The sequence below is a fragment of the Malus sylvestris genome, chromosome 6, assembly GCF_916048215.2.
Source record: "Malus sylvestris chromosome 6, drMalSylv7.2, whole genome shotgun sequence".
NCBI classification, from domain to species: domain Eukaryota; kingdom Viridiplantae; phylum Streptophyta; class Magnoliopsida; order Rosales; family Rosaceae; genus Malus; species Malus sylvestris.
In genome coordinates, this window is record NC_062265.1 from 28295946 (window position 1) to 28305484 (window position 9539).

The following is a 9539-nucleotide window of genomic DNA, read 5'->3' on the forward strand; positions in this document are numbered from 1 at the left end:
GCTTTTACTAATGGTTTAGAAAAATGCGCAAATGTTTTTTTTTATTGTTGTCATCAAATAAGGGTCGCATTTAGTTGATTAAGAAGAAGATATTCAATAACTGTCTAATTAAATCAGCTCTTACATAAAATTTATAATGTCTGCGATCCCAAAAAATTGTCGTACGGAAAATATGTGCATTTATCTCTCTTGTTGCTCTTCGTTCATTATTTTTCATTACGAGCAGGGCAAATCAAATTTTCAGACAAGGACAATGTTTTTGTACTACAATGCGTCCGAAAGTAGTGGACCAACGGTGACTTGCCATGTTACAAAAGGTCAAACATGCAAACAAATTCAACTAGAAAAGTTCAATGTAATAGTCCACATCATTCGGCAGCGAATGTTTCCTCTTGCAAAGCTTGTCCATTGGGGCATAGCTTTGGAGAGCCGAGGGAGGCAGCAACACAAATGAAACCAGCATAGTTTCATTCTTTTTCTGCCTCGAAACAAGCATTTCATCAACCTTTGAAATTTTCCCAAACATTTTTTGGCACAATTACACAGATCTTCAGCATTTCGCTTGGAACTGTCACATTTCCTTTTTCCAATATATGGAACAAGTCTACTCTTACTCATCCTCGAGTTCGAGTACTGATCAATGAGTGTAGCTTTCCTTGATCAACAAGTCTAGCTTTCGACTTTATCAGGTTTCTAGAACTAACAAAAGTTTTGTGATTTGGCAGGCCGGCCACCCGTGTAGAACAAGTAGCTCTTTATTACTTGTGTAGAACGTAATTGAGCATGAAGTAGAAGTGTTAGTAATAAGTACTTGATGATTGAAAGAGTGAGATGGAGAATACTAGGGGGCCTGAACCCAGGTGTTCTGGCTTACTTAGCTTATCCCCTCACTTGGTTATACAAGTTGTCAACTTTAACTATGTAGTTGATACAGCTTATAGGCTAGTAAGACCATAGGTTAATATTCGCGCGGCCACATAAAACAAATCTATCCCGTTGAAGACTAAAATGCATTATTGGATAGTTGCAATTAACTTATTAAAATGCTATTAATTGCGAAAGGTCAAAATTTTTTACTTCATATTTTAGGTTTCTTACCAGTTATTAGTTATTGGTATAGTGTTTGTTCTCTTTCTAATATTGAAGTGATCTCAAGTTACGAATGTCCCTCATTCTCATAATTTGTTGAAACATATTTAGTTAATTTGGATTGACGTTTTGATTTGATTTGGTTTGCTTGAACCGGTGGTGTTTGCTTTCAATTCCGGCTGCATATGTTTGTTGCAATCTGCATGTGTTTTTAGGGTTCGGTGCTTGAATTTAATTAGGGTACTTGATGCCTAATTTTTTGCATTTTTTAATTATTAATAGCTAGATTTTAATTTAAGAATCCATTAAGAATCGCAACTTTGATTGGTTAGCTAACAGGGCCGGCGATGAGGGGGTGCAAGTGGTGCTACCGCATAGGGCCCTAAATTGAAAGGGCCCCCGATTTTTCAATTTTACATGCATTTACTTGTATGCAGTAGTATTTGTAAAATATTACAAACTTGAGTCTTAGTGCAAGTGGAATTATTGCGGGTTCGAAACTCATCTCCATCATTTTTTCAGTTTATATTTTTATTAAATGCATAAACTTTCACAAAATAATATAAAAATTCCACAGAATAACATACAAATTTGAACCCTAACCCTCTAAATAGTTAAGGAAAAACAATATGCCACCTTTCCACTTGTTAATTTGTTAAATTTGTTTGTGCTATTAGAATTTATAGAAGCTCAATTGAAAACTAAAATTATTATTTTGAACAAAAAAATATAAAAAATAAATAAATTCTTAGTACTTTTTAGGGCCTCCAATTCACTTTCACACAGGGCCCTGAAATCTCAGGGCCGGCTCTGTTAGCTAAGTACCGCAGTTCTGTTTGATTTGGCCATGCCGGCCACTCGTGTAAAAATACTTCGAGTAGATATTTATTACTTGTGTACAAAGTAATTGATCATGAAGTAGAAGTAGTAGTAATAAGTATTTGATGAATGAAATTGAGGGTACAAAGTAAATAAGGGGTTGAATCCAGATGTTCTCGCTTACTTAGCTCATCTTCTAAATTATTAATGTCACTGGGGGGACCAAGTATGGGCATATGCCCCTCACTTGGTTATACAATCTCTAACTTTAACTATGTAGTTGATACAGCTTGTAGGCTAATAAGACTATAATGCATTATTGTGAAAAGGTCAAAATGCATTATTGGATAATTGAAAGTAAGCTTATGAAAAATGCATTATTGGATAATTGTAAATTAACTTATTAAAAATGCTATTAATTGTCAAAGGTCAAAACTTTTTACTTCATATATTAGGTTTCTTACTTACCAGTTATATTAGTTATTGGTCTAGTGTTTGTTCTCTTTCTAATATTGAAAGTGGTCTCAAGTTACGAATGTCCTCACTCTCATAATTTGTTGAAACATATGTAGTTAATTTTCTTTTTATGCCCCACATGAGCTAAATCCTTGGTCCGCTACTGATTAATATATATGTGCATTTTCTCTAAAACACAGGTGCAGATAAGAATAAAGAAAAAGATTCTATTAAAGACTCTCCGACGACTCATCTCACAAAAGTAGAGGCTGCCCAAGACTCTCAGACTCAAACTCCAGCTTGAGGAGAAGAATACTCTTCCAGCTTTTCTCAAGGAGGATAATAATCCCACATGCCTAGCCCGTCGTAAACTCATAATCGAGCCAGGCACATTTTCCTCTATGCCGTCTACTTGTGCAATTTGCTCCGAGTTTGGGCACTTTCCTGGTATGTGCCCCTGGAGGAAACGGCTTCCAAAAGGCGTAACTCAGGTTGGCAAGGGCTATGTAGTAGAGTGGGGGCGTGCTGTTCTCCTTGAGTGTGTTTATTGTTATGAGATTGGTACCCACATGCTTGATGACTGCCTGGATTTAAAAAATGGTAAATGTGATTTTAATCCTTGCTTAAGATTATAATTAGAAAAATGTCTTATACAAGATTAAGTATTGATTATAGTCCTTTGACTATACATCCATGTCAATATATATTATCCATGGCAGCTTTTATTTTTTTGGTGGTTTTATTGATTCTATTTTTCCAACATTGCCCATATGTGATTATGGACAATAACAAATTTTAAATGCTGAGTTATGAGTGTGCAATTATTACTTAATATATTTTTAATTTTTGCCCATTTTAAACACAAAAGTTCAATTGTATGAATCTTTCATCGTCCTCTTCTATGGTGTTGCGCAGATTCGTTTCTTTGTCTAGGAAGTTTAGCATTTTCACTAAAATCGTGTACATGGGTTTTTGTTAGGATTTGTTGTTTGTTTGTGGTATACTTGATATATTAGTTCAATATTTGTATATGATCTGCATATGTGTATTGCACATGGTTTCTAATAGTTCTCATGCCATTCGCTCCTCTATATTTTGGAGCACTATAGAAATGAGGTACACTAATCCAACATAGGTACCATGGTTGAGGTACATTAAAATCCTAATAATGTTTTTTTAATTTGCAGGTACCATGTATTAGGTACCATGATATAGGTACCATGTTATAGGTACTGTGATATAGGTACCATGGTTTAGGTACATTATTTACTTATTTGGTATGATGTATTCATTAAAATTTGATTTCTAGAGTTTTGTTTCATTGTGATATGAAACTTTTTGAATTCTAATCAATAATTTTGTTTTCTTATTTGGTATGTAACTGAATTTCTTATTTTATAGGAGGAAATGAAGCCCTCAAATCAAATATTAATTGTGGGGGTATTTTAGGAACTAAAATACACATAAAGACATTAAATCCAATGAAATATGAGTTTTAATGTTAATTCTGAGGTGGACATCCAGTCAAGGGACTAATTTAAATTTTTTATCTTGTACCAGGTTTTTATGAAAAGTTGATCTATGCCAAGGATTAAACTCCACCTACCCCTTTAAAAAAACTACTCGAGGAAAATGGAGGGGATATGCGCCCTTGCACCCCTGTTTGCTCGATGATATACCGCTTGCTGATTGCTGAAGCTAAGGAGGACTGGGTGCATGTATGCAGCAGCTGTTGAATTATCGTTTCATTTTAGTACTCTATGTTATATATATGTTGTTGTGCACCCACGTATGTCTTGGAATAATTAAGCTAGATAGCTCTGTTGTCGTCACTGGTATATATACTTCTTGTTGGGTGTTTTCTGTGTTTAATTTGGCTGTCCCTTGCATGTGCTCAGGACCGGTCTAGAGATTTTTGAGGTCCGGGACGACGCTAAAAAATGTGTCCTCACTTTATATAATAAAATTATTTGTTTTCACACGTAAGACATCGATAAAATTATACTTAGAAAAGCATTTCAAACTTAATAATTTATAAACACGGAAAAAATAATTTATTTTGTATCATGAGAAGGAAAAAAAAAAAAAAAACTCTAGGTTTACATGTAGATATATATGAGTTTTGTTTTCTATCTGAACTTTAAAAGTGTTTTTGTTTAAATCGTGAGGTGTTTTTTCTTATTTACTAACCTTGTCAATATGGGACTAAAAAAATAATGATGTTTTTTAGTATTTAATTGATATGTATAAGTAATAAATGGGTACTAAATTAAGCTTTTTTATGACACGTCATATAATTTACAAATTTGGTCAACGCATGACTTTTTGTTGAAAATTAGACTTGAATTGTAACAAATGTTTAAAAACAACAACCCACATAGCTACTAGCTACTAATTAAAAATAAATTAACAATCAAACAAAAATTCATAAAAATTGAAAATAATAAACATGCACTTAGCATTTCTAACTTAGGACCTCTCGTTAAATTTAAACAACAAAAACCATTGATTCTTATTAAACTTCTTGTTCATTTAGTCAAGTTTTATTTATTTATGCTCTTATGATGAAAAGAAATTTGTAAAAATTGAAAAATAAATAAGCACACATGGTGTTTTGAACCTAAGACTTTTTCATTAATTTCAAATAACAAAACCACCAGTTCTAATTCAATTTTTTTGTCATTGAACCAAATTATATAAATTTATATTTTTATGAAAACATGTATAAATATACCGTCCTAATAAATTTGGTGCCCCCAATTATTTTGGGCCCTAGACGTTCGCCCTGCTAGCACTGGCCTTGGGAACTCGTCTTGGAATATGATAAATGTGCAGTGCCTATTAATTTGAATCGATGTTTTGCTTTGATTTGCTTGAACTGGTGGTGTTTTTGCTTTGAGAGTGTACGTGTGTTTTTAATCAACAATTTTAGTGAATGATTGACATACACCTTGCCTTCGAGCAGGCAAGCTTCTGCATTGTCGAGTCGTCGTTTGTCTTTTGAGTTTTGTGGATGTTTCGGTTTCAGTATTGGTTGTAGATACCTGCTCCTTCTCTTTCCCTTGTGTCGATTGTTGGTTTCTACTATGTCCTACAAAGCGAACCCAAATGATTAGACCAATTTCATGAGTTATTTAATTGTATAGTCTCTTCCCTCAGTTGTGTCTATTCATACTCCATTGATTGTTACCGAAAAGTAAGAGAGTGCATAAAACATCTCTCATATGAAAAGTAAGAATGATGTATGATTTTCACAAACAATAGAAGGTAATTAATCAAGTTGGAATAAGTAATGGAAGATTTACAACATATAGGAAAAGGTAGGCCTAGGTCAATTTGGGTCATCCCACGGTGGTTTGAAGCTGGTCGGCTCTCTGCTTGCGCTTACGCTACCATATTATTACCAACTGAAATGATTATAAAGGGGAGTGCGGACATTACTTACCAAAACGTACATTAGTTGTGTGGTTGCTGCTGCTACATCCCCAGCCAGCGGGCAGCTGATCTAATTAGGTGGTAAAAATGAGATGGACTTGCCTCAACACCAAATACATAACCTCTATTTCAACTTTGAAGCATGCTCATTCTACTCATATCACGCCACTTATGCTCCAAACACCAAACAGATTGAGTTACCGTGATCCCAACAATGTCGGTATCGATCTCTGGCAGCTGGGGTGATTTGCTGAATACTGTAACGGAGCGATTATTATGTATGGGTTTGCAACTAATTATATGTATGGCATCTGATTTTGTAATACATACAAATATATGGAATTTGATACGATTATGATTTAGGTGAAAAATCAGTTGAATATCAGAATGCGCAACGAACAAGACTAACAAGAATAATAAGAATATTATTAATAAACGAGAATGCTGAAACGGCTACAAAATCCTAACACTACGTTTGGATGAGGGAAATAAACTTGGAATTTGTGTAAAAGTCAGAATTTATAAATTGATATGAACCAGTTCCCTTGTTTGGATTCATAACCATAGAAATTTAGAATTTCCGCATAGAAAAAAATTTGGAATTTGGGACCTCTACTTCCCAAGTTTAAATTCTATGTAAATAGGTGTCATTTCTCAATTTCTATGATTGAGAGTTTAAAAATAACAAATTCCATATTCAATTCCATTGTTCTTTTAGGTTAACCAAACAAGAAAATTCACAAATTCTAGAAAATAAAATCATGTCAATTTAATTTCCATCATTTTGAAATTCCTTAGTAATCTTAAATTTTTTCATCCAAATATAGCGTAAGAGGCTACTTTGTGACTAACTTGATATTCTACAAGCTACAAAGCATCATATATATATAGAGAACTAAACTAATCCTAATAAGCAAGAAAACGAAACCCTAATACTCATGGGCTAAGCCCAAATTCAAATAACAAAATAATCCTAAATTCCAACACCTCCGTCAAACTCATGGCGGTACACATCATGAGTTTGCCAATAAGCAGATGCGAATGCAAGCTCCGTTAGGCGGACAAGACAAGACAAGCTCCGTTAGGCGGACACGACAAGGCAAGCTCCGTTAGGCGGACACGACATGGCAAGTGGGTGAGCGATCAAGAGAGCAAACAGGCAAGCAAGCGAAAGTATTCCAAGTGGTGCAAGTGTAAGATTCCAATTCCAATCCCAGTGTAAACTTCCAATCAAACAAACTTCAGTTCACCAGCACACAACATCACTTGAGTGGTCACCAATTCAAGTACTCGAGTAATCGTTGCAACAACAAGCTCCAACAGCAGGTTATTTCCATGATATCCGTGTGGACCTCAAAGACATCAAACCAAAAAATGGACGGTAAATAGCCTACAACCCATTTTTCCTCTCTGCTCGTGTGGGCCAAAACTTCCAACAATTTTTTTATCTATTTTTTTTTTCATTTTTTTCCCTTTTTTTCCCTAATATAGAAGCAACAACGGTGTAATCCATGGAGATGGAAATGGGTGCAGGTTGGTGGACAATCTGGATCTGCTACGATGCGGTGACTATAGGCGCGATGGATAACAGCGGCAAGCTTGGTGACTGGGTGCATGAGCAGCGGCAATGCGCGGATGGGTTTCTTAGCAATGGTCGATGGATCGAACGGTTCGGATTCAGTCAGATGTGGCGACGGGTACTGGTATGGTGGGTTCATGCAAGCTGGGTTCAACAGGAAGGCCTAAGGTAGAGACAAACTTGATCCGAGTTTGTGATTCTCGAGTCAGAGCTTCATCAAAACCATTGTCAAACAAATTCTTTTTCTACACTCTTTTCTTTACTTTTTCTGCAACCTAAGCCAACGACAATTGAGAACAAAACAACAAACAAACGAACGAGACAGACAAATTGATACTGAACAGAAGCAGATTAAATCCCGAAGGATCAAACCTGCTCTGATACCAAGTTGAATATCAGAGTGCACAATGAACAAGACTAACAAGAATAATAAGAATATTATTAATAAACGAGAATGCCGAAACGGCTACAAAACCCTAAGAGGCTACATTGTGACTAACTTAATATTCTACGAGTTACAAAGCACCATATATATAAAGAACTAACCTAACCCTAATAAGCAAGAAAACGAAATCCTAATACTAATCGGCTAAGCCCAAATTCAAATAACAAAATAATCCTAAATTCCAATAAAATCAACACTAGGGTTTCGAAACATGAGAAGATACGATTTTCACAAACAATGTAGGAGTCCGATTAGCGTTTTGCTAATCATAATATCAAGTCAACATCAGAGTTTGTTGATTGCGACGATGGTGCATTGCCGGAGCTCTTGTCCAGTTGCTGAGCTCTCAGTCTGGCTTCCTTGGCCTTGTGCTTCTTACTGTTGACCTAACCCTTTCTCAGTTGTTTCACTAACCTGGCACAGGATGCGACTCCAGGGTTTCTTTTTCACCTAAATGCGTTGGTCGACCCTACCTTTATTAGAAAGATAGTACAAATAAGTAGTAAGTGATAGTACAAATAAGTAGTAAGTGTATCATTACTGATGCTAGAGACTATTTACGTGAATTGTATTTTGTAGATTACATATATATAATGTGGCATTTTGATGGTTGGATTCCTTCAAGTCATTAGAAAAGGAATTCACCCATTAGTCGCCACATCACATACGTGGTCTACAAAATATGATTTAAAAACATAATCTCCCTAATATTTTGAGTGCATTTTTGCTCACCACCCTCAAGTGGTAGTAATGCTCATTACCCTATTTATCACGTTAGATGAGTTTTAATTTTGAGATTTGTGTTTGTCCACTGCACGAATCTTGAAATTTAAACTCATTTAACAGTAGTAAATAGGATGGTAAGCATATACCATAATTTATGATGGTGAACAAAAATACTTCCTAACATTTTTCTTAAAATACATTAAATACGCTTTACATGAACTATCATTAATTTGTTATTTTTTAATAAACATTGAACACTGGCATGTGTTCCTTCTGAGCCCATGTCTCCGGCATCAAATCTTCCGTACTCAAACTCCCAGTACCTCATGTGCCACCTCCAATTTTCCCACACCTGTACAGTAACATAAACACCCATTTAACTTCAACTTTACACTTAAGTCTAATCACGCTATTATCTCCAAATAAAAATAATAATTCGGCCGATCTCCAGCACAAATGGAGTTCCGTCCACAATTTTCATTTGAGTACGTACGAAGTTGGGAAAATGTTCAGGAGATTTGGACCCATGCATCCGATCTTGTGTATGCATATAACGAATAACATTGATGGAGATCTAAGTTATGTAAATAATTGTTTAATTGGAACAGTCTAGAGAGCAACAAACCAAATTAAAATCGCAACTACTATATATACAAGGTTTTCTGATTAACCCTGAACAACCACACTTCGATCATATCATCACTGCAATTAAACCCTAATTAACACTTTGATCGTATATATATATATATATATCCTCTGCGCATGTCTTCAACCTCGTCCCTACTACCTGTTTCTAAGCCATCCCATAATCTTCCAGATGAGAGAATGCAAAATATAGAGGAGAAGGAAGATGTGGAAGCCTATCGAGAAACCTATGCAAAATAAAGAGAGTTACTGCCAAACCTTCCAAAAGAGAAGGGTTGGGCCACTGAACACTTGGTTCAATACCAAGGATTCTGGCTAAACTCTAGCTTTGTCTTAAAAGCGGTC